The sequence below is a fragment of the Coenobita brevimanus genome, chromosome 49, assembly GCF_032717465.1.
Source record: "Coenobita brevimanus isolate Jiangsu-jjx chromosome 49, ASM3271746v2, whole genome shotgun sequence".
NCBI classification, from domain to species: domain Eukaryota; kingdom Metazoa; phylum Arthropoda; class Malacostraca; order Decapoda; family Coenobitidae; genus Coenobita; species Coenobita brevimanus.
In genome coordinates this window covers 295,980-320,000 of record NC_137002.1, presented here as the reverse complement: position 1 = coordinate 320,000, position 24,021 = coordinate 295,980, and the positions used below count along the sequence as shown (strand labels likewise).

At 51.1% G+C, this 24,021-nt stretch overlaps 1 long non-coding RNA gene across 1 annotated transcript in view; it reads right to left on the bottom strand.

The window, feature by feature from the left end:
* The window catches only part of LOC145399505 (uncharacterized), a 316,041-nt gene extending 296,215 nt beyond the window's left edge, over nt 1-19,826 (bottom strand). Inside the window, exons 1-2 of the long non-coding RNA XR_013897307.1 lie at nt 19,757-19,826; nt 19,300-19,396 (exon numbers count right to left, since the gene is read on the bottom strand). This is a non-coding gene — a long non-coding RNA (uncharacterized LOC145399505). The remainder of the gene's footprint in view (nt 1-19,299; nt 19,397-19,756) is intronic.
* Between the last annotated feature and the right edge of the window lie 4,195 nt (nt 19,827-24,021).

Genomic DNA, 24,021 nt, shown 5'->3' with positions numbered 1-24,021 from the left:
TAAAACTGATTTCGGGTTTTTTATAGTTTCCTACAATCTTTTTTTTTTTTTTCTTCTTCTTTCACTAGGGGTAGGATTTACCCCTGATTCGAATGATTGATTAATTTCCACCACAAGTGATGCCTAACCCCTATTTGGGGTTGAAGTCAAAATACGAAATAAAATCCTTGAAATCGACCGAGATAAGTTTTTCTTTTCATTTTTTTCACTAGGGGCAGAATTTACCCATATTTCGAATGGTTTTGAGGCTAATTCTCGCCTATTTCTTTCTTTATTAAATTAACCTACCGTAACCTAACCTGACCTAACGTAATCAAACTTAACTCCTAACCTAAGACACATTTGCGAAGAATGTCATAGAGAAGACCCCCTCCCTCTTCTAATTTGAGGAGTTTGTCATAGGAAAGGCTGGAATACCGGACGGGCATGACTGTAATAATTGGCAATAATACCCTGATTTCTGGGTCGTTTTTATATCAGTTCTCTCATTAATCTGGTCCACAATATCGTTCTTTTACTTCCTCTGTCACCAAGCTCAGTGGCAGAAATAGAAAATGCTATGGCTAAATAAGTCTCAGTAATATAAATGACATATTCGTATTTCGCCTCAATCTTCGTCTCCACAAATTAGCTAAACTCTGCATTTTTTTCCAGGCTCTACTTCGCTCACTGGCACAATGTTCAGCAGCAGTGAGGAGTGAATGTCAAGCAAGAATTAACACCTTCACTACGAGAGATGCATGTATGAACCATGAAGTTACCCGTCCTGCAGCCCACCATCCTTTTGGTACCATCAGTGCCACCACATGGTGTCCCTCTCCAGCACCAAAATGGATGGATGGAGGCTGCTTTTAATCCCTTCTGTTGGACACCCTCCTTGATCTGAATAAATCCGTCAGAGGCAGCCAGAATACAATTATACAGGCGTCATCGTACTGAAGGATCAACACAGCAGCTTCAGCAACAGGTATATGCAATAATTTTATAAATTGCTATTATATTTGCTTATAATTTTGCGATAATCGTTGTTGCAAGTGAGCATTTATAATTATATGAACAAACGAGTAAACTCTTGAATGCACTACTTAATCCTTTACATGCACTTATTAATAATCTCTTGTAATAGTATGCCCTAACCTTTTATACTCATATGGTTTAATCTTTTTCCCCACAGGTTGCCTCGCTGGTGTGTAGTGATGGTAGGGTGGAGGGCAGGCTGGGGTGGGGGTGGGGGTGGGGGGTAGCCAGGAGCAGGGAGGGTCATGGGGCAAGCTTAGGTGGGTTAGGCAGCAGAGTTATGGTCAACTAGGTTGGCTTTCTAGGCCGGGTAAAGTTAGGCGTGGTAGTCTTAGGTCATCTATTAGCTTACTTCGTTGATGTTGGTTGTATGGTTGTCCGGCCGGACATGTCTGTGGTTGTCGTTGTTGGTTGCTGGACACGAGTTTTTGTCTGAGCGGCGATACACCACCAACGGAGGAGCGACAGCATCATCATCAGCAGCATCGTCGTCGTCCCCGTCGTCATCAGTATCATCATCATCAGCAGCAGCAGTAACTTCAGCGATGAGACAGGTAACTGGATGATCCTGAAATGGAATTGAAATTAGCCAAATGTAACACATGACAAAATTCAATTTTGAATAATGGTTGAATATTAATCTTGAAGAGTAAAGACCTAAACACCTAATGTACATATGTTTTTTTTTTCCTAAACCTGTATATGTGGCCTTACTTTGATATAAGACAGCACTAAAAGCAGATTAGGTTTTGATAATTGTTTTTTTTTCACAGGCGAGCACAGAAGAGCGGAGATGCATCATTGACCACGCAGCTTCCCTGAACTCGATGTGCTGAAAGGGAGCGAGGACGGGAGAAGGGGTGATGGAGCAGGACGGAGGAGCGAGGGAGCGAAGACGGACGGGCAGAGGAGCGAGGAGATACGACCCACGAGGGAGCGAGCTACTACATCAACGGGATGCTGGTGTGTAAGCTGTTGGCAACCTTTCCCTTGTGACCGTATTCTCGTTAGCTCAGTAGGATATCTCTAGTCCGTTTACCCTAACCTGACAGATATCCATAATCTCTTCATGCTCAGTGGATAGCAAAGTGTAATCAGACTGGAGACTTTGACTAATAATCAAGGGGAGGCGGTGGTTCAATCGGTAGAGAGGTGGCCTGCAGTCCTACCGGACCCAGGTTCAAATCCCTGCTGGGACAGGGAACAGGTTAAGGATCTGAATTTCATAAAATCAGATTTTACGGATCTACCAGAAGACCCGCCGACATGTCGAAAAAATACCCCCGCTAATACCAATGAGACAGCCCAGCTATGTATTCAATATGAACGATGGGTGTTAGCGTCGAAGTGGTGACATGTAGAGGTGTATGGCATGTAGGAGGACTACTGGGCCTTGAGAGCAGGCTGTGAAGACTATGCCCAGAATCGGACACTTAAAAAAAAAAAAAAAAAAAAAAAATCCTTCCTTTTAGCGTAAGTCCATCGAATTTCCTGTAGCCAGGACATACGTAATGAAATAGTTAATATATTACACATACCAGTAAAGGTGTGAGTGGTAAAGGCAGGTGAAAACAGGCTATAGCATCACGTTACTTGTAGATGCTAAATGTTACTCTTTTACTTAACTTAGGCATTGTGTAGATACTGGACAAAATGTATAGGAAGATGGCACAATTATGCAAAACAAATCGTGAAGGAAGAGGTATTAAAGAAATCTAATCTCATGGGAACGTCACTATGCTATCACTAACATATACTGAATTAAGACAACTGATGGAGAATTATAACTGAGAACTGTTGCTGTGACTATGTTAATCTTACAGACTGATGCAGACGACGAGCCTACGACGAGGGGCGCAACCTGTGGCGTCGACGTGGGGGTGTTGTGTCGGCGTGAAGGTCGTTGTGTCGGCGTGGAGGTCGTTGTGTCGGCGTGGAGGTCGTTGTGTCGGCGTGGAGGTCGTTGTGTCGGCGTGAAGGTCGTTGGGTCGGCGTTAGGGCTGGGTCGTCGTTGGGGCCTACTGTGTCGGCGTTGCGTGCGGCGTCAGCGTGGGACTGCAGCGTCGAAGTGGAGCTGCAGTGCTGGTGTGCAAGTGCAACAAATACGTCAACAGCAGCTGCAATGGTAAGAAATAATTTAAGTTTTCAGTCTTGTGCTAAAGTTTGTTCATAAGATTGCTAGCTTGTACCTTCAACTTGACGCAGCTACCAAACACTAAGCAAACCAGAGAGAATAATTGTGAAAATACTACTAAACAAAATTAAACAATTCACGTCTTTGGGGATGTAACATGCTATCAAAAGTTCTATCTGTCTGCACATGCGTAAGTTAAAGACCACATATCTTTTTCCAGCATTTAACCTTTAAAAGTGCATTGCGTAATACTGTAAAGAACATTCCCATAAAATAACTGATCATAAAACTTAGAAGAAATGATGCAGCAGTGTTCATGTTCCGCAGGGATGCAGACGGCATACCTACCACGTTGGGGAAGAGGCGGAAGCTGCGATGTGGGCAGTTGTCGTCGTCATGGGCGGAAGCTGCGATGTGGGCAGTTGTCGTCGTCATGGGCGGAAGCTGTGTGGCCGGCGGAAGGTTCGGATGCTGCAGTGGTAAGATAAATTTGCTGTATGATAAATCTGCTTATACTTGCTGACCTTAAACTTTTAAAATATCTGCATATGTAACTAAAACATCCTTGTGCATACAAACACCTTAAGAGAACTGCTGCTGAGAGTACGTTCATCTTGCAGGGGGTGAGGAGCTGCCGAGACAGAGCTGTGATGTCGCCAGGATTAGATGAGGGCGGGAGATGAAGCGTCAGCGTGGGGAACTGTGGAAGCTGTAAATGGTAAGATGTGTTTTAGTGTTATCTGACTCTAATTACATGTCTTGGTCAGTTAAATATCTGCACGACAGTGAAAATAAACAGCCATGTAGAAAAATAACTTGGATGTCTGTTACAAATACGATCATCTTTCAGGCGGATGCTGAGGATCGGTGTCGGAGTACAGACCTGAGACGCCGAGGCCCGTGTGGGCGTCGTCGGTGCCCATGGGAGCGTCGTCGGGGCCTGTCGGGGTCTTCGTCGGGCCTGTGTGGGCGTCGTCGTGGCCTGTGGAAGCTGTGGTATTGCTGGCACCTGTAATGATGAACATTTTTGTTGACAGAGGTAATCTTGTTGGCATAATGGACTTGGTGCCTCTTCCTAAGTGATTTACTTGTCACCTTAATACTTTTATGTGAAAAATAGATATAGTTACGGCATAACTGAAATTGTTAGTGTCATTAAGTACTTTGCAACAATTTCCTTAAGATACCATTGTCATAAGAGGTGTTAATGAAATAGACCAACAAGATTACCGCTCAGATTCCATGTCCAGTTATAGATGGCGAATAATTATGGGAAAAAATAGTTTATGTAGCAGATGAAATAAGTCTGAAATAGCTTATCGGACTAGATCTGTCTATTCACCGACACTGGTATTACAGGGAGGGACGTGTGAGAAGAGGTGCACTTACTGAGGTGGCCAGAACAGCAAAGAAGGTACTACGAGAGGAAGCCAGAGGACGAGATGAGCAAAGAATACAAGAAATCATGCCTATGACACAAGAGGTCGGAGATAAAATGAGTGGATAACTGAACCGGGATGCCAGAGCAGTGTTGGCATTTCATCACGCCAGGTACAGTTTAGTTATGGCTTTTGGTACAGGTATGGCATATGATTGATTATACTGTTTAATATAATGATTATACCGTTGCATACGTTGATCAGCAATTTAGTTTCGTCTCCAAAATGCTTACACGTCTCGGCCTTGAAATTACTGAGCTAAATAAGATATAGTTTCAGTACAGTTATTAAAGAACTCGTAAGCCTCGTCATAAAGAGCATTCTCAACGTTCTTGGTCGTTACATTGCAGTTATTTAGGAAGATTTTGCCTCGGTCAAATTTCCACTGCTACCTTTAAACTAAATTGCTAGTTTCTTGAATTTGTAGTTTTTAATGTATTAGAAAAATGTTGGAATCCAGCTGACATAATGAATGGCTGCATCTGACATGCTTATTTTATGGAGACGATACATTAATTTTAGTTTGGCTCAAAATTGAATCCCCGTCTTGACTGATAAGTTGTAGCATAATTAACACAGAACTTTGTGCCAGTTACGAAAAAGTGCTATGGATGTGTAACACCGTAGTACTGTCGTAGTCTGTCTGAGCTACGTAATATGGCCGCGAAAAAAAAAAATTCTCCCAAATTGACGAATGAACTGTAGAAATAAATAAGATACCTACTTGGCAGGTGGAGTGAAGGCTGGGATGCTGGAGAGAAGCCGATGGTAGAGGGACACTGGTGATGCTGACCGTGGGAGGGATGATGCTGACCGTGACCGAAGGAGATGACGCTGACAGCGACCGTGGGAGGGACCTCAACAAAGAACCTCATCTGAAGGGAAGATCAGGTAAGTACTTCGCAAAACACTACGTACAATGAGACAATATAACAAGGGCAAAATATATATGGTACAGTAAGTGACAAAGCCAAAATAATGTAAACATTTTTGACGATAAAATAAGTGTGGATATTTTCAACAGAGACAGTCAGAAATAACGAATACACTGTTGTAAGTCCTGCTAATTTTATATGGCATTTACAGGAGGGAAATCATCCAGTTTGTACCACCTCAACATACTGCTCGGTGCCATTGATACCTCGTCTTGAATTTACCCCTCCGAGGATCGCTGCCTACCCAGAAGTATCCTCATCTTTCTTATCCGGTAATGTACAAGGACTTTGAACCTCACAATATTTTAGTTGACGTCAGGATATAGTAAATTTAGTTCACGACTCGGTTTACCTCCAAACACTCGGCCTTCAGTTAATCATATCTAGGCTTTGGTCACCCCTTAGTCGTCGTCAGTTCTGTCATAGGGTCGTATCATTTTAAAAGAGCACCAAGGTGTAGACATGACCCATATTATTTACTTCTTGAAACGTAATGAATGCCTGGCTTTTCTGTATCGTTGCTAACTACACTATATCGTGGAATGCAGGCTGATCACATGAATTAAAGGTGTTTCATAACTAACTCTATAACCTTATGGACTTGCTTACACCTTTGTGCTTTTTTTAATAACTCAAGTCGTTAGCCTCTCCTGTCAGTTGGTTAGCTAAGTCCTGCCTCATCACTGGCCCTTTATAAATTTATATCACGCCCCGTCCTGATTACTTAACCATCTTCCCTCTTTGTTAGACCCCCAGTCAGTCAGACAGTCACAGGCCCAGTCACTCCACGGTCACTGATTCCGCCTCTCAGTACCTTTAACCAATTGACTCACTGATCAGCAGTCGGCACATCTAGTCAGTCTACATTCTAGTCGATCACATTCACTCGTCAGTCCACACACTTTATCACTTCAAACCCTTACTGATTCAGTGCACATCCATCACTCCAAGCCCTTCATGATTCACCCCACATTCTCCAGTACTCCAAACACTCACTGTCTGTCAGTCTACAGCTTTAATCAGTCCACAGCCCTACTGACCCAGTCAGTCCACAGCCCTACTGACCCAGTCAGTCCACAGCCCTACTGACCCGGTCAGTCCACAGCCCTACTGACCCAGTCAGTCCACAGCCCTACTGACCCAGTCAGTCCACAGCCCTACTGACCCAGTCAGTCCACAGCCCTACTGACCCAGTCAGTCCACAGCCCTACTGACCCAGTCAGTCCACAGCCCTACTGACCCAGTCAGTCCACAGCCCTACTGACCCGGTCAGTCCACAGCCCTACTGACCCGGTCAGTCCACAGCCCTACTGACCCGGTCAGTCCACAGCCCTACTGACCCGGTCAGTCCACAGCCCTACTGACCCGGTCAGTCCACAGCCCTACTGACCCGGTCAGTCCACAGCCCTACTGACCCGGTCAGTCCACAGCCCTACTGACCCGGTCAGTCCACAGCCCTACTGACCCGGTCAGTCCACAGCCCTACTGACCCGGTCAGTCCACAGCCCTACTGACCCGGTCAGTCCACAGCCCTACTGACCCGGTCAGTCCACAGCCCTACTGACCCGGTCAGTCCACAGCCCTACTGACCCGGTCAGTCCACAGCCCTACTGACCCGGTCAGTCCACAGCCCTACTGACCCGGTCAGTCCACAGCCCTACTGACCCGGTCAGTCCACAGCCCTACTGACCCGGTCAGTCCACAGCCCTACTGACCCGGTCAGTCCACAGCCCTACTGACCCGGTCAGTCCACAGCCCTACTGACCCGGTCAGTCCACAGCCCTACTGACCCGGTCAGTCCACAGCCCTACTGACCCGGTCAGTCCACAGCCCTACTGACCCGGTCAGTCCACAGCCCTACTGACCCGGTCAGTCCACAGCCCTACTGACCCGGTCAGTCCACAGCCCTACTGACCCGGTCAGTCCACAGCCCTACTGACCCGGTCAGTCCACAGCCCTACTGACCCGGTCAGTCCACAGCCCTACTGACCCGGTCAGTCCACAGCCCTACTGACCCGGTCAGTCCACAGCCCTACTGACCCGGTCAGTCCACAGCCCTACCGACCCGGTCAGTCCACAGCCCCACCGACCCGGTCAGTCCACAGCCCCACCGACCCGGTCAGTCCACAGCCCTACCGACCCGGTCAGTCCACAGCCCTACCGACCCGGTCAGTCCACAGCCCTACTGACCCGGTCAGTCCACAGCCCTACTGACCCGGTCAGTCCACAGCCCTACTGACCCGGTCAGTCCACAGCCCTACTGACCCGGTCAGTCCACAGCCCTACTGACCCGGTCAGTCCACAGCCCTACTGACCCGGTCAGTCCACAGCCCTACTGACCCGGTCAGTCCACAGCCCTACTGACCCGGTCAGTCCACAGCCCTACTGACCCGGTCAGTCCACAGCCCTACTGACCCGGTCAGTCCACAGCCCTACTGACCCGGTCAGTCCACAGCCCTACTGACCCGGTCAGTCCACAGCCCTACTGACCCGGTCAGTCCACAGCCCTACTGACCCGGTCAGTCCACAGCCCTACTGACCCGGTCAGTCCACAGCCCTACTGACCCGGTCAGTCCACAGCCCTACTGACCCGGTCAGTCCACAGCCCTACTGACCCGGTCAGTCCACAGCCCTACTGACCCGGTCAGTCCACAGCCCTACTGACCCGGTCAGTCCACAGCCCTACTGACCCGGTCAGTCCACAGCCCTACTGACCCGGTCAGTCCACAGCCCTACTGACCCGGTCAGTCCACAGCCCTTCTGACCCGGTCAGTCCACAGCCCTTCTGACCCGGTCAGTCCACAGCCCTACTGACCCGGTCAGTCCACAGCCCTACTGACCCGGTCAGTCCACAGCCCTACTGACCCGGTCAGTCCACAGCCCTACTGACCCGGTCAGTCCACAGCCCTACTGACCCGGTCAGTCCACAGCCCTACTGACCCAGTCAGTTCACAGCCCTACTGACCCAGTCAGTCCACAGCCTCACTGACCCGTGTGTCCACACCCTATGTTAGTCCTCATCATCAGTCAGTCATTGGTAGTAGGTCAGTTCAATCAAAATACACGTCAGTGACTCACACCCACAACCAGTCAGTCGTCCTACACCCATTGACAGTCCCCACCTTCAAAAACTCAGGTAGTCCACACCCACTATCACCACAAACCCTTACTGATTGACTCCACAGCCTGCATCACTACAAACCTTTACTGATTCACTCCAAAGCCTTGTAAACCCCTGTCAGTCCACAGCCTTGTAAACCCCTGTCAGTCCACAGCCTTGTAAACCCCTGTCAGTCCACAGCCTTGTGAACCCCTGTCAGTCCACAGCCTTGTGAACCCCTGTCAGTTCACAGCCTTGTGAACCCCTGTCAGTTCACAGCCTTGTAAACCCCTGTCAGTCCACAGCCTTGTAAACCCCTGTCAGTCCAGTCTTATGATCTATCAGTCCAACCCCTTAGCCAATCAGACTCCCCGATTATATTTCACTGTCAGATCGTCAGTCTATGCCCAGTGTCACTCAGTCCACACCCTGTCGCAGTCCACACCCTGTCGCAGTCCACACCCTGTCGCAGTCCACACCCTGTCGCAGTCCACACCCTGTCGCAGTCCACACCCTGTTGCAGTCCACACCCTGTCCCAGTCCACACCCTGTCCCAGTCCACACCCTGTCCCAGTCCACACCCTGTCACGCATTTCACACCCTGTCACGCATTTCACACCCTGTCACGCATTTCACACCCTGTCGCTCAGTCCACACCCTGTCGCTCAGTCCACACCCTGTCGCTCAGTCCACACCCTGTCGCTCAGTCCACACCCTGTCACAGTCCACACCCTGTCACTCAGTTCACACCCTGTCACTCAGTTCACACAGTCACTTAGTCCATACTGTCACAGTCCACATCCTAGCAGCATCAGTCAGTCAGCATCAGTCAGTCAGCATCAGTCAGTCAGCATCAGTCAGTCAGCATCAGTCAGTCAGCATCAGTCAGTCAGCATCAGTCCTTTTAATCCTTCAGTCAGCCAATCCAGTCAGTCCACAGTCCAATCCAGTCAGTCCACAGTCCAGTCTACTTAGTCCACATTGCAGTCTACTCAGTGCACAGTTCAGTCTACTCAGTGCACAGTCCGGTCTACTCAGTGCACAGTCCGGTCTACTCAGTGCACAGTCCAATCTACTTAGTCCACAGTCCAGTCGACTTTGTCCACAGACCAGTCGACTTAGTCCACAGCCACAGTCTAGTCCAGTCCACACCCACAGTCCAGTCCAGTCCAGTCCACACCCACAGTCCAGTCCAGTCCAGTCCACACCCACAGTCCAGTCCAGTCCAGTCCACACCCACAATCCAGTCCAGTCCGCACCCCCACACACAATCAAGTCCAGCCCAGTCAGTCCACATCCCAGTCCAGTCCAGTCAGTCAGTTCACACCCCAGTTCAGTCCAGCCAGTCAGTAAGTCCACACCCCCAGTCCAGTCCAGTCAGTCAGTCCACACCCCTAATTCAGTCCAGTCCACACCCACAGTCCAGTTCAGTCCAGTCCACACCCACAGTCCAGTTCAGTCCAGTCCACACCCACAGTCCAGTCCAGTCCACACCCAAAGTCCACTCCAGTCCACACTCACACACACAATCCAGTCCAGCCAAGTCAGTCCACACCCTAGTCCAGTCCAGTCAGTTCACACCCCCAGTCCAGTCAGTCAGTTCACACCCCCAGTCTAGTCCTGACATTCCACACCCCTAGTCCAGTCTAGTCCAGTCCGGTTCAGTCAGTCCACACCCCTAGTCCAGTCCAACCAGTCAGTCCACATCCACAGTCCACTCCAGTTCAGTCTGCGTAATCCACACCCACAATTCAGTCCAGTTCAGTCCACATTCTCAGTCCACTCCAGTCCAGTTCAGTTAATCCAGACTCACTGTCCAGATGTTGAGTTAATCAGTTAATCCACACCCTCAGTCCACACACTCAGTCCACACTCAGTCCACACCCACAGTCAGTCAGTCCACATATTTAGCTGATTCAGGTAGACCACATCCTCAGTCTTCACTTCCTGTCAGTATTCGTTTTACCAGTTAGTCAGTCAGTACCTTTGTCAGTACAGGCCTAGTACTTGTATACGTTAACTGACTGTCATTATATTTACTGATTCAGTTGGTCCAGTTAAGCTTTACGCCCACGGAGAGACAACTCTGTGAAATGTTTGATTATTTAAACCATGTATTGAATTATTTTCAGCTTCCTACCCTCCACCTGGCACTTACCACCTGCCACTTACCACCTGCCACTTACCACCTGCCACTTACCACCTGCCACTTACCACCTGCCTCACACCTGCCACCTGCCTCACACCTGCCACCTGCCTCACACCTGCCACCTGCCTCACACCTGCCACCTGCCACCTGCCACCTACCTGCAACCTCTCACCACCCACCTGCCAACCATTACCCACCTCCCACCTGCCAACCATTACCCACCTCCCACCTACCACCAGTCTGACTACCTCCAAACACCTACCATCCACCTACCACGCACCTGCCACCTGTCACCCACCTGCCACCTGTCACCCACCTGCCACCTGTCACCCACCTGCCACCTGTCACCCACCTGCCACCTGTCACCCACCTGCCACCTGTCACCCACCACCTGTCACCCACCACCTGTTACCTGCCACTCACCACCTGCTACCTGCCACTCACCACCTGCTACCTGCCACTCACCACCTGCTACCTGCCACTCACCACCTGCTACCTGCCACTCACCACAACCTACAACCTGTCACTCACCACAACCTACAACCTGTCACTCACCACAACCTACAACCTGTCACTCACCACAACCTGCAACCCGTCACTCACCACCACCACCCACTACCCACCTGCCACTACCCACTACCCACTATCCACCTGCCACTACCCACCTGCCACTACCCACTACCCACTACCCACTACCCACTACCCACCTGCCACTACCCACTACCCACTACCCACCTGCCACTACCCACTACCCACCTGCCACTACCCACTACCCACCTGCCACTACCCACTACCCACCTGCCACTACCCACTACCCACCTGCCACTACCCACCTGCCACTACCCACCTGCCACCCATCACCCATCACCCATCACCTATCTGCCACCTGCCACCCGCCACCCACCTGCCACCCGCCACCCATCATCCATCTGCCACCTGCCACTCACCTGCCACCCGCCACCCACCTGCCACCCGCCACCCACCTGCCACCCGCCACCCACCTGCCACCCGCCACCCACCTGCCACCACCTGCAACCTGCCACTCACCACCACCACCTACCACCCACCACCACCCACCACCACCCACCACCACCCACCACCACCCACCACCACCACCCACCACCCACCACCACCACCTACCACCACCCACCACCACCACCCACCACCACCCACCACCACCCACCTCCACCCACCACCACCCCCCACCACCCACCACCCACCACCACCCACCACCCACCCACCACCACCCACCACCACCCACCACCACCACCACCACCCACCACCACCCCCCACCACCCACCACCCACCACCCACCACCACCACCAACCACCACCACCACCCACCACCCACCACCCACCACCCACCACCACCCACCACCCACCACCCACCACCCACCACCACCCACCACCCACCACCCACCACCACCCACCACCACCTACCACCCACCACCCACCACCACCCACCACCACCCACCACCACCCACCTACCACCCACCTGCCACTCACCACCACCCACCTGCCACTCACCACCACCCACCACCACCCACCTACCACCACCCACCCACCCACCTACCTGCCACCACCCACCCACCCACCAACCTGCCACCACCCACCCACCCACCAACCTGCCACCACCCACCCACCCACCTACCTGCCACCACCCACCCACCCACCTACCTGCCACCACCACCACCCACCCACCTACCTGCCACCACCCACCCACCCACCTACCTGCCACCACCCACCCACCCACCAACCTGCCACCACCCACCCACCCACCAACCTGCCACCACCCACCCACCCACCAACCTGCCACCACCCACCCACCCACCAACCTTCCACCTCCCACCCCCACTCAATCCTGCAACCACCCACCCACCCACCAACCTGCCACCACCCACCCACCCACCAACCTGCCACCACCCACCCACCCACCAACCTGCCACCACCCACCCACCCACCTACCTGCCACCACCCACCCACCCACCTACCTGCCACCACCCACCCACCCACCTACCTGCCACCACCCACCCACCCACCTACCTGCCACCACCCACCCACCCACCTACCTGCCACCACCCACCCACCCACCTACCTGCCACCACCCACCCACCCACCTACCTGCCACCACCCACCCACCCACCTACCTGCCACCACCCACCCACCCACCTACCTGCCACCACCCACCCACCCACCTACCTGCCACCACCCACCCACCCACCTACCTGCCACCACCCACCCACCCACCTACCTGCCACCATCCACCCGTCACCCACCATCCACCCGTCACCCACCATCCACCCGTCACCCACCATCCACCCGTCACCCACCATCCACCCGTCACCCACCATCCACCCGTCACCCACCATCCACCCGTCACCCACCATCCACCCGTCACCCACCATCCACCCGTCACCCACCACCTGCAACCTGCCACTCACCACCACCCACCTGCCACTCACCACCACCCACCTGCCACCTACCACCTACCACCTACCACCTACCACCTACCACCCACATACCACCCACCTACCACCCACCTACCACCCACCTACCACCCACCTGCCACCCACCTGCCACCCACCTGCCACCTACCATCCATCTGCCACCTACCATCCACCTGCCACCTACCATCCACCTGCCACCTACCATCCACCTGCCACCTACCATCCACCTGCCACCTACCACCCACCTGCCACCTACCACCCACCTGCCACCTACCACCCACCTGCCACCTACCACCCACCTGCCACCTACCACCCACCTGCCACCCACCTGACACCCACCTGACACCACCACCTACAGCCCACCACCTACAGCCCACCACCTACAGCCCACCACCCACCACCCACCACCTACAGCCCACCACCCACCACCCACCTACCACCACCTGCAACCTGCCACCCACCTGCAACCTGCCACCCACCTGCAACCTGCCACCCACCCACCTACCACCTGCCACCCACCCACCTACCACCCACCACCTGCAACCTGCCACCCACCACCTGCAACCTGCCACCCACCCACCACCCACCTACCACCCACCACCCACCCACCTACCACCCACCCACCACCCACCTACCACCCACCTACCACCCACCCACCACCCACCTACCACCCACCTACCACCCACCCACCTACCACCCACCCACCCCCCACCCATCTAACACCCACCCACCCACCACCCATCTAACACCCACCACCCATCTAACACCCACCCACCCACCACCCATCTAACACCCACCCACCCACCACCCATCTAACACCCACCCACCCACCACCCATCTAACACCCACCCACCCACCCACCTAACACCCACCACCCACCCACCTAACACCCACCACCCACCCACCTAACACCTAACACCCACCAACCTAACACCTAACACCCACCACCCACCCACCTAACACCTACCACCCACCACTCACCTACCACCCACCACTCACCTACCACCCAGCTACCTGCCACCCAGCTACCTGCCACCACCCACCCACCTGCCACCACCCACCCGTCACCCACCACCCACCCGTCACCCACCACCCCCATGTAACTTTACCACCTGCCACCCACCTGCCACCCACCTGCCACCTGCCACCCACCTGTCGTCCACTTGCCACCCACCTGTCGTCCACTTGCCACCCACCTGCCTCTTAACACCTGCCACTTAACACCTGCCACTTAACACCTGCCACTTAACACCTGCCACCCACCCACCTGCCACCCACCCACCTGCCACCCACCCACCTGCCACCCACCCACCTGCCACCCACCCACCTGCCACCCACCCACCTGCCACCCACCCACCTGCCACCCACCCACCTGCCACCCACCCACCTGCCACCCACACACCTGCCACCCACACACCTACCACCTGCCACCCACCCACACACCTACCACCTGCCACCCACCCACACACCTACCACCTGCCACCCACCCACACACCTACCACCTGCCACCCACCCACACACCTGCCACCCTCCCACCTACCACCTGCCACCCTCCCACCTCCCACCTGCCACCCTCCCACCTGCCACCCTCCCACCTGCCACCCTCCCACCTGCCACCTGCCACCTGCCACCCTCCCACCTGCCACCCTCCCACCTGCCACCCTCCCACCTGCCACCCTCCCACCTGCCACCTGCCACCCACCTGCCACCTGCCACCCACCTACCCACCACCTGCCACCCACCTACCCACCACCTGCCACCCACCTACCCACCAGAGCCTTCCTGATCGCTGACAACTCTACTGATGAAGCCAGCTCAAAATAAAACTTACTTTTGTTTAATAAAATCTGGAAATCTTTTATCATACCTCAGTTACCTCCGTCTTTATACCTGAAAACTATTTGATGTGAGGTTGGTGTGGATATTGTGGGGTTGGGATGGTTATATAGGGTGGGGTTGGTTGAAAGTACTTTTATACTGAGGGAAGAATTGGATGTTGTGGAGGGTTGGGAGGGATATCGTGGGGTTGGGTTGGGATGGATATCGTGGGATTGGGTTGAGTTGGGATGGAGGTCGTGGGGTTGGGTTGGGTTGGGATGGGTGTCGTGGGGTTGGGTTGGGATGGGTGTCGTGGGGTTGGGTTGGGTTGGGTGTCGTGGGGTTGGGTTGGGTTGGGTGTCGTGGGGTTGGGTTGGGTTGGGTGTCGTGGGGTTGGGTTGGGTTGGATGTCGTGGGGTTGGGTTGGGTTGGGTTGAATATCGTGGGGATGGGATGGACTGGATTGGATACAGTGGATGGGTTGGACTGTGTATTACTGAGTACTGGAATGGATATGCTCTATTCCCTATTCCCCTTCTCCCTCTTTCGTTTAGCTGCTGGCTTCTTCCTACTCCCCCACCCCTTGCACCTCCCTCTCCTTTTCCCTATTCTCCCTCCCCTCACCCCACCACACCACCCCCCTCACCCCACCTTCCCCCTCACCCCCTCACCCCTCCCCCTCCCCCTCCCCCTCCCCCTCCCCCCACCTCACCCCTCACCCACTCCCCCCTCATCCCACCCCTCCCCCACCCCCCGTCACCCCCCCACTCCCCCTTTTACCCCACCCCCCTCTCACCCCACCCCCCTCTCACCCCACCCCCCTCACCCCACCCCCCTCTCACCCCACCCCCCTCTCACCCCACCCCCTCTCACCCCACCCCCTCTCACCCCACCCCCCTCTCACCCCACCCCCCTCTCACCCCACCCCCCTCACTCCATCTCCTTCACCCCAACCCCCCCCTTACCCCACCCTTCACCACACCCCAACCCCCCCCTTCACCACACCCCAGGGCCCTCTCTAGGACTATTACAACTGATTCTTTCCTTTTACTGTGAAAATTTCCCACACTTTAAACACTTTCTCCTTGAATATTAAACCCCAGTTGGCTTCAGTACAGGTGGAGGAAGCAGACACTGATGAAAACATTATAACTAAAAACAAACTCTGTACCTGTGCAGTGTGATTTCCTCAGACTTTCTCCCGCAGGTGTGGTCGCGTGGGAAGACAGCAGCCAGACCGACATTCCAGAGGCCATACTTCTCGCCACTCCATCCACATCTCCACTCCCCGCCTGTCTTAGCCACTCCATCGATGACACCACCACTACTCGTCTCTTCGCCATTCAGAATTCGCCACCCTGCCCAGAGAGATGCCCATTTAAGTCCTGGAGTATAAGACTTTGAAGAACTTTGGCCAGATTATATATGACATGGGTACAATAAAACTGGACCTCCACACACTGCCTCTCTTGGCCTTTCACCTGATGAGAAACCTGTCCTGGCCAGAAAGATCCTTGGTCTTGGAGGAAACACAAGAATTTGCATCGGATAAATGACTCTTGGAAATAATGAACCAACTATTTAGGACTACGGTTGCTGACGCTTTTTATCCTATAGAGGAAAACACCTTGTAAAGATTGCCGGAATAAAGAACTGGACTGGTGTTGTTAAATACCTACTTAGGCTGACAACAAACAACAATGTGATATGAACTGCAGAGTTAGGATCCAGAGACAAAGCTTAATTCCCATTGATGTTTTACTTTGAAAATTTAATCTGAATAGGACACTTAACCATGTACAAATACTGTAACTGACCAGCTTATCTATACACATGCAGTAAATAATAGTAATTTTATTCCAGCCATTAGAGGAGATCCAGATACTTTACCTATTATCCCTGGACCTTACCTACCACATGGTTACTAAATAGGGGTGAATAGGACCAAAGGATAGTGACTCAGTACCCAGTGAGTCACACCTCCCTTTACTACCTATGCCATTCGAGCCTTCATATTAACTTACAATTACCTCTGGCATTCAAGCCTTCATGCTTTTAACTTAGCACTACCTATGGCGTTCAAGCATTCATATTGACTTAGCATTACCTATGGCATTCAAGCCTTCATGCTTTTAACTTAGCACTACCTATGGCATTCAAGCATTCATATTGACCTAGCACTATGTATGGCATTCAAGCCTTCATATATACAACTTGGCACTACCTATTGCATTCAAACCTTCATGCTTTTATCTTAGCACTATCTATTGCATTCAAGCAATCATATTAACTTAGCATCACCTATGGCACTCAAGCCTTCATATTAACTTAGCATTACCTATGGCAGTCAAGCCTTCATATTAATCTAGCACTACCTATGGCATTCAAGCCTTCATACTTAGCACTACCTATGGCCCCAAGGATTCATATTAACTCAGCACTACCTATGGCATTCAAGCCTTCATATTAACTTAGCATCATCTATGACATCCAGTCATTCATATTAACTTAGCATTACCTATGACATTGAAGCCTTCATATTGATTTAGCATTACCTATGGCCTCAAGCCTTCATATTAACTTAGCACTACCTATGGCATTCAAGCCTTCATATTAACTTAGCACTACCTATGGCATTCAAGCCTTGATACTTTAACTTAGCTGCTTTGAGAACTGATAGTCTTTAGATCTGGCTTGATGAACTCTGATAAAGGTGCAGTATACCCACTTCAGTACCTCATTTGGACTTTGACGAAGGGGTAAACCTGACTGCACAATAGACTTAGAACTTTCCCTGACAGGATGGCAAGAAGGCTTTGATAACAGCACTAGTGAAGGGATACATAGGAGTATCTGGATCTACTCTGAATTAGGACATGGGTAAAGAACACCATTACCTACACTGGATACAATAGCTGGTCAGACTTACATGCAGTGTGTCTGCAGTACACTCATTGCAGGTTTCCTTATCAAGATACCTTACGTACACATGGGAAAAAACCTGAATGGAGAACACTAAGGTAAGAAGTACTATGAAAACTACCAAGCAGCGAGATGACCTGGAGGGCCAGTGTACAGGAGCTTCAGCACTAGAGTATATATAAAACAGTCTGGCAGTAACATGAATAAAGTGCAGGCACCAGAGGAAATAACTCTGGAGGATTATAAAGAGCCGAAATAAGGCTATTACTGCTAGTCAAGGCAGTGCTAATTACGCTAAGTAATGAAGCTAGTCAGTCTTGTACAAATACTGTAGTTACCCATGAATAAACCATAGCTGACCAAAGTACTGGTTTTCCTGTACCTGGGGGAGGGGTGTGCACAGTCCAAGTCCGAAATAAGGGTTTTGAATCCGTAGATTTTAGACAATAGCCCTAAAAATATTCCAAGTTGAAATAGGGGTTTTACATCCGTAGAGTTTTTTCACAACTCCGTCAGATTCTAAGTTGAAGTAAGGGTTTTCCATCCGTAGATTTGATACCAAACCCTAAAATATTCTAAGTTGAAATATGGGTTTTTCATCCGTAGAGTTACAAGTTGAAACGGGTTTTACATCCGTAGAGTTTTTGGTTGAAACAGGGGTTTTACATCCGTAGAGTTTTTTAAGGGAAAGGAGGTGTACCCCCCTCCCTCTTTTGGTCACAGTTCCTAAGTTGAAGTAGGGCTTTTATATTCCTAGACTTTATACCCACTTCTCGGGTGGGTATAAAGTCTAAGTCCGAAGTATGGGTTTTGGTGCCCTTAAGACTTATACCAGATCCAGTCACTCGATAAAATCCTAAGTCCAAATTGGAGTGCTTTTTGGACTTAGGATTTTTCGAGATGGTGGAACTGGTATAAAGTCAAAGTTTAATTGTGGGTTTTTATACCCAAGAGTTTATACCAGCAAGTTAACTTGTGCTGGAGTCTACTGTGTACTCTGTTCCATGTCTTTGGGAACTAGAGTATAGCATTGTATGCTTTCTTTGCATACTTTACTTTTTCTGTGATATTGTATTTTAGTCATTTGTAATACCATAAAGGGCAAAGTAAAGTTGATATACAGCTGATTCTTTTATTATCTTTAGTGTTTTACAAGAGTTTACAATTACAAAACATTTACAAAGTATACAAGTAGCAATGGCAGCAGCTGTTAGGTTACTCTGGCAGAAGATTTTATATATTAAAGTATAAGTATCTCAAAGTATATCACAAAAGTATTGGACTAGAGCAAATGTTTCAAGTATTATCAAGGTATATCAGTTAAATACGGGCAAGATACCTTTAGCAATTAATATTATGTAGTAGGTCCTATGTCTATCTCCAACTCGCTCCCTCGCTCCTACTCGCCCCTCTACCCTTTCTGCATCACGCTCACTCTAGAACGACAGAAAAAGAAAAAGCGCATAAAAAAGTAAAGGTGGGGAAGAGAAAGAAGCACTAAAGCAGACAGACACTAACAGACAGACACACCATCCCAGCACGTTCGGCTGCGCTGAGGACAGGCAGACAGGACAGACGGAGAGGAAGATGGAAGTGGAAGAAGTCCCCCCTTTCCCGCCTCCCCCCACCCCACCTCCCTCCCCAGACCCACCTACCTGCCACACCCAGCCTAGTATGCTGGGAACTAAACACACACACACACACACACACACACACACACACACACACACACACAAAAATCACGCACACACAATCACACCCTAAAGGAAAATACAAAGAAAAATACAACCTGTCACCTGTCCTGTCCGGTGCTCCGATCTCCCTGCAGGCTCTCCGGTCTCCCCTGTTCTCTTGGCCGTCTCGTCTTTCCCTCGCAGCCGTCTCTGCATCGCCTGGGGAAATACAGGAACATCAAAGGTGCCTAAGGAATGCCATGCCTACCAGAGTAACGCTATACAGGTGCCACCACAGCTGCTGCTACCCTCCCTACCACATCACCTATCAGTACAAGCTACAACACACGCCGCATCAGTTCCTCTGCAGGGCTTGCCATGTTCTCGAGCGGCCATCTCGTCGTCTACACCTGCCATTTCTTCCGTAGTTGCCACCCCTTATTCTGAGGTTGCCATGTCTTCTGAGGTTGCCATTTCTTCTGAGGTTTCCATCTCGTCTTCTGAAGTTGCCATCTCGTCTTCTGGGGCTGCAGCTTCGCCTTCCCCCTCGCCTGCAGTTGCTATCTCGCTGGCCAGGGTTGACATCTCGTCCTCCGGCGTTTCCATCGTTTTCTGTGGAGCAAATATCAATTAGGCCAAAGTACGCACTATATGCTACTGCTGAGCCTATGTCCCGTATTCTGGGTGGCATAGGAGGCTTCATAGCGCATTTCCCTGAGAGATTTATTTTCCATAACACCAACATTATATTGCAAACTTACGTCAATGTCTTCTAACCCCAACTTGTCATCCAATTCCTTCCCATTCCGCACATCCTTCCTTTAAGTTCTTCACAGCCATACTGTACCATCACCACACCCACACTACCACCATCACCACCACAACCACACTCCATCATCATACAACCACCAGCATAACACTATCACCACTACCACAACCACGTACTACCACCACCATCACAACCACACACCACCACCACCAACACCGCTGACATCACCAAAATCACAACCACCACACAGCTATCAGTGCTCTCGTGCAAAATTTATCTGCGAGAGAGAGAGAGAGAGAGAGAGAGAGAGAGAGAGAGAGAGAGAGAGAGAATTTGTGTGTGTGTGTGTGTGTGTGTGAAAAATCACTCAAAGAATCTTTTAATAATAAAGAAAATGCATGACTAAGTGTACGATGTGAGAAAAACTCAGAAAAAAATATTTCAAATTTCAAAAAGTTTAAAAATGGTTCAAATACCTTTTACTTGGGGAGAAAGCTGTTATTTCCCACTCCTGTCGTCTGTCGTGTCGGTGTAAATATCCTTTGCTTGCCTGGCCGTGTAAATATCCTCTGCCTGCTTGATCGTGCGAAAATCCTCTTCTTTCTTCGTGTCAATGGAAAAATTCAACCTGAGAGGTGGAGAGCAGAGGTGTGAGGGTAGGGGAGGTTTGACTGGTAGCGGGGAGATGGGAGGGGACGTAAAGGGAAGAGGTGAGGGGGTAGGGAAGAGATGAGAGGGTAGCGAAGAGGTCGGGGGTAGGGAAGAGGTGAGGGGGTAGGGAAGAGATGAGGGGGTAGGGAAGAGGTGGGGGGTAGGGAACAGGGGAGGGGGGTTGAGGGAAGAGATGAGGGGGTAGGGAAGAGGCGAGGGGTAGAGGGAAGAGGTGAGGGGGTAGATGGAAGAGGTGAGGGGGTAGAGGGAAGAGGTGAGAGGGTAGAGGGACGAGGTGAGGGGGTAGAGGGAGGAGGTGAGGGGGTAGAGGGAGGAGGTGAGGGGGTAGGGAGGAGGTGAGGGGGTAGAGGGAAGAGGTGAGGGGGTAGAGGGAAGAGGTGAGGGGGTAGAGGGAAGAGGTGAGGGGGTAGAGGGAAGAGGTGAGGGGGGTAGAGGGAAGAGGTGAGGGGGTAGAGGGAAGAGGTGAGGGGGTAGGGAAGAGGTGAAGAGGTAAGGAAGCGGTGAGGATATAAGGAAGAGGTGAGGGGGTAGGGAAGAGGTGAGGGGGTAGGGAAGAGGTGAGGGGGTAGGGAAGAGGTGAGGGGGTAGGGAAGAGGTGAGGGGGTAGGGAAGAGGTGAGGGGGTAGGGAAGAGGTGAGGGGGTAGGGAAGAGGTGAGGGGGTAGGGAAGGGGGACTGGAGTAGTGGGCATAGAGAAGGTGGGAGTTTAGAGATGGTGTGTACAATTAGCCACTGCTACGACGCCAAAACACAAAAATCTACCAGTACCTCTGGAAATATATCAGTGTGGTTGTTTGTAAATGTTGGCAAATTTAACAATGGTATTTAACATATTTTCCATCGGCTGGTGAATTAGCAAGGAGTGTTTGGGACTTTTCATAAACCTCAGGGCACCTTTGAAATAAACAGCTGTTAACCAGGATTATTGTATCTCCCTTGCCGGACGGGTGTGTGAATAATGAACTTATTTCTTAGTAGGGATTGTCAACGAAAAAATAGTTTCTTTAGACCCAAGAGCACCAGCATCGTCAACAGCTCGTGTCATAGTAGAATTGCTGTACCGTGTAAATATGTAGTTATAATACATCCACATCCACGTCATCCAATAGAGTACATGCATTATTTCTTTTAAATAATTTCTTGGGGGAGGTGGGGGTACAGACAACCTTCACCCCCCTCCCCCCGTAGTTCACACAACGCACGACGTCAGAACGCATGCCCTGATCAAGGAAGGGTGTAAATTACTATCTTAATGCAAATATGTGAACGGTACAGTCATGAGAGCCAACCTGAAAGCCATTATGGTCAAAGCCCCATCCTGTCACCGACGACGACTACAAAATTTCAGTCAGTTATCGAGAAGGTGAATGAATCGGATAATGTCGGGGCATATGATCGTGTTAGTGTTAACCCATTCAGCCAGGAAATGTTGTTCATTATATTCTTGCAACAACCTGATGATTTTATTCAGCTTAGGGTATACTTTTCAAACTGGAGGAATCAGATACAGTACTAATAAAATCTTTAGTACGAGAGGCTGCTCGTAAGCTGAATAAAATGGCTTGATACCAATAAGAATAAGATAAAAATGATGTCACTCTGGTTCAGGGGAATTAATGAATCTTTACCTAACCAAGGTTTTCGTAGCCAACACATTTCATACAGAAATAACAATGATTAGATGGACGTGTAGTTCTTACTTAAATGCTAGGCCTGGGTTTGGGGTGAGGCTAGGTTTACTATTGACGAATTAAGAGGAGGGATTGGGCAAAAGTGTATTGTTGTGATAAGGAGGGATAGATCGAGATGGTTAGGACATGTAGAGAGGATGGAGGATGACAACTGGGTGAGGAGAGAGAGGTGTGAACGTCGGAGGTTGGGCTGCGAGAGGCAGACCGGAAAAGGCCTGGGACGAGGTCATAGTGTGTGACTTCAGGGATAAGGGAGTGAATAGGGAGGCTGCAAAAGATTGTGCAGTGTGGAGAGCCGCCATTATGTGACCAAGGCCGACGACGCATGCAAGCATGTTAGATCCTTTAAAAAATACGATACGAACGATTCGATGCAAGTAAGGTTCAGGGATCACCATTTTATATAATTCATCTCCTGCCACTTTTGCCTTCCATCTCTACAGTATCCCCGGCCATCCTATCGCGTTGACGAATAGAGGAATTTGGAGGAGGAACACGAACAACAACAGTCTACCCTCCTCCTCCCTGCCTGACTTACCTCATGCCCCTCCCCCCCGCTCTCTCTATCTTACCTCATGCCTCCCCCCCCCCTCTCTCTCTCCTATCTGTCTATCTCCACACTCCGACACGTCAACTAAATATGACCCACCACCTGTTTAGTGGCTGTGTGCGTGTGTGTGTGTGTGTGTGTGTGTGTGTGTGTGTGTGTGCGTGTGCGTGTGTGTGTGCGTGTGCGTGTGTGTGTGCGTGTGCGTGTGCGTGTGCGTGTGTGTGTGCGTGTGCGTGTGCGTGTGCGTGTGCGTGTGCGTGTGCGTGTGCGTGTGTGTGTGTGTGTGTGTGTGTGTGTGTGTGTGTGTGTGTGTGTGTGTGTGTGTGTGTGTGTGTGCGTGCGTGCGTGTGTGCATTAAAATATCCGAGCATCACTGAGTCCATGCATCAGTGTGTGTGTGTGTGTGTGTGTGTGTGTGTGTGTGTGTGTGTGTGTATCAGTATGTGCGTGAACCTGTGTGTGTGTGCGTGCATGTGTGCGTGTATCTACTGTATGTGCTCGTATCTGAGTGTGCGTGTATCAGTGCCTGTGTGTATCAGCGCCTGTGTGTATAAGTGTGCGCGTATATTAGTGTGCGTGCGTGCTCTGATCAGTGCTGGTATCAGTGTTTGCGTGAATTAATACGTGCGTGCATCATTGTGTACCTGCTAAGTGTGTACGTAGTCAAATTGTGCGTGTTCAGTGTGTACGTGTTCAGTGTGTGTGTG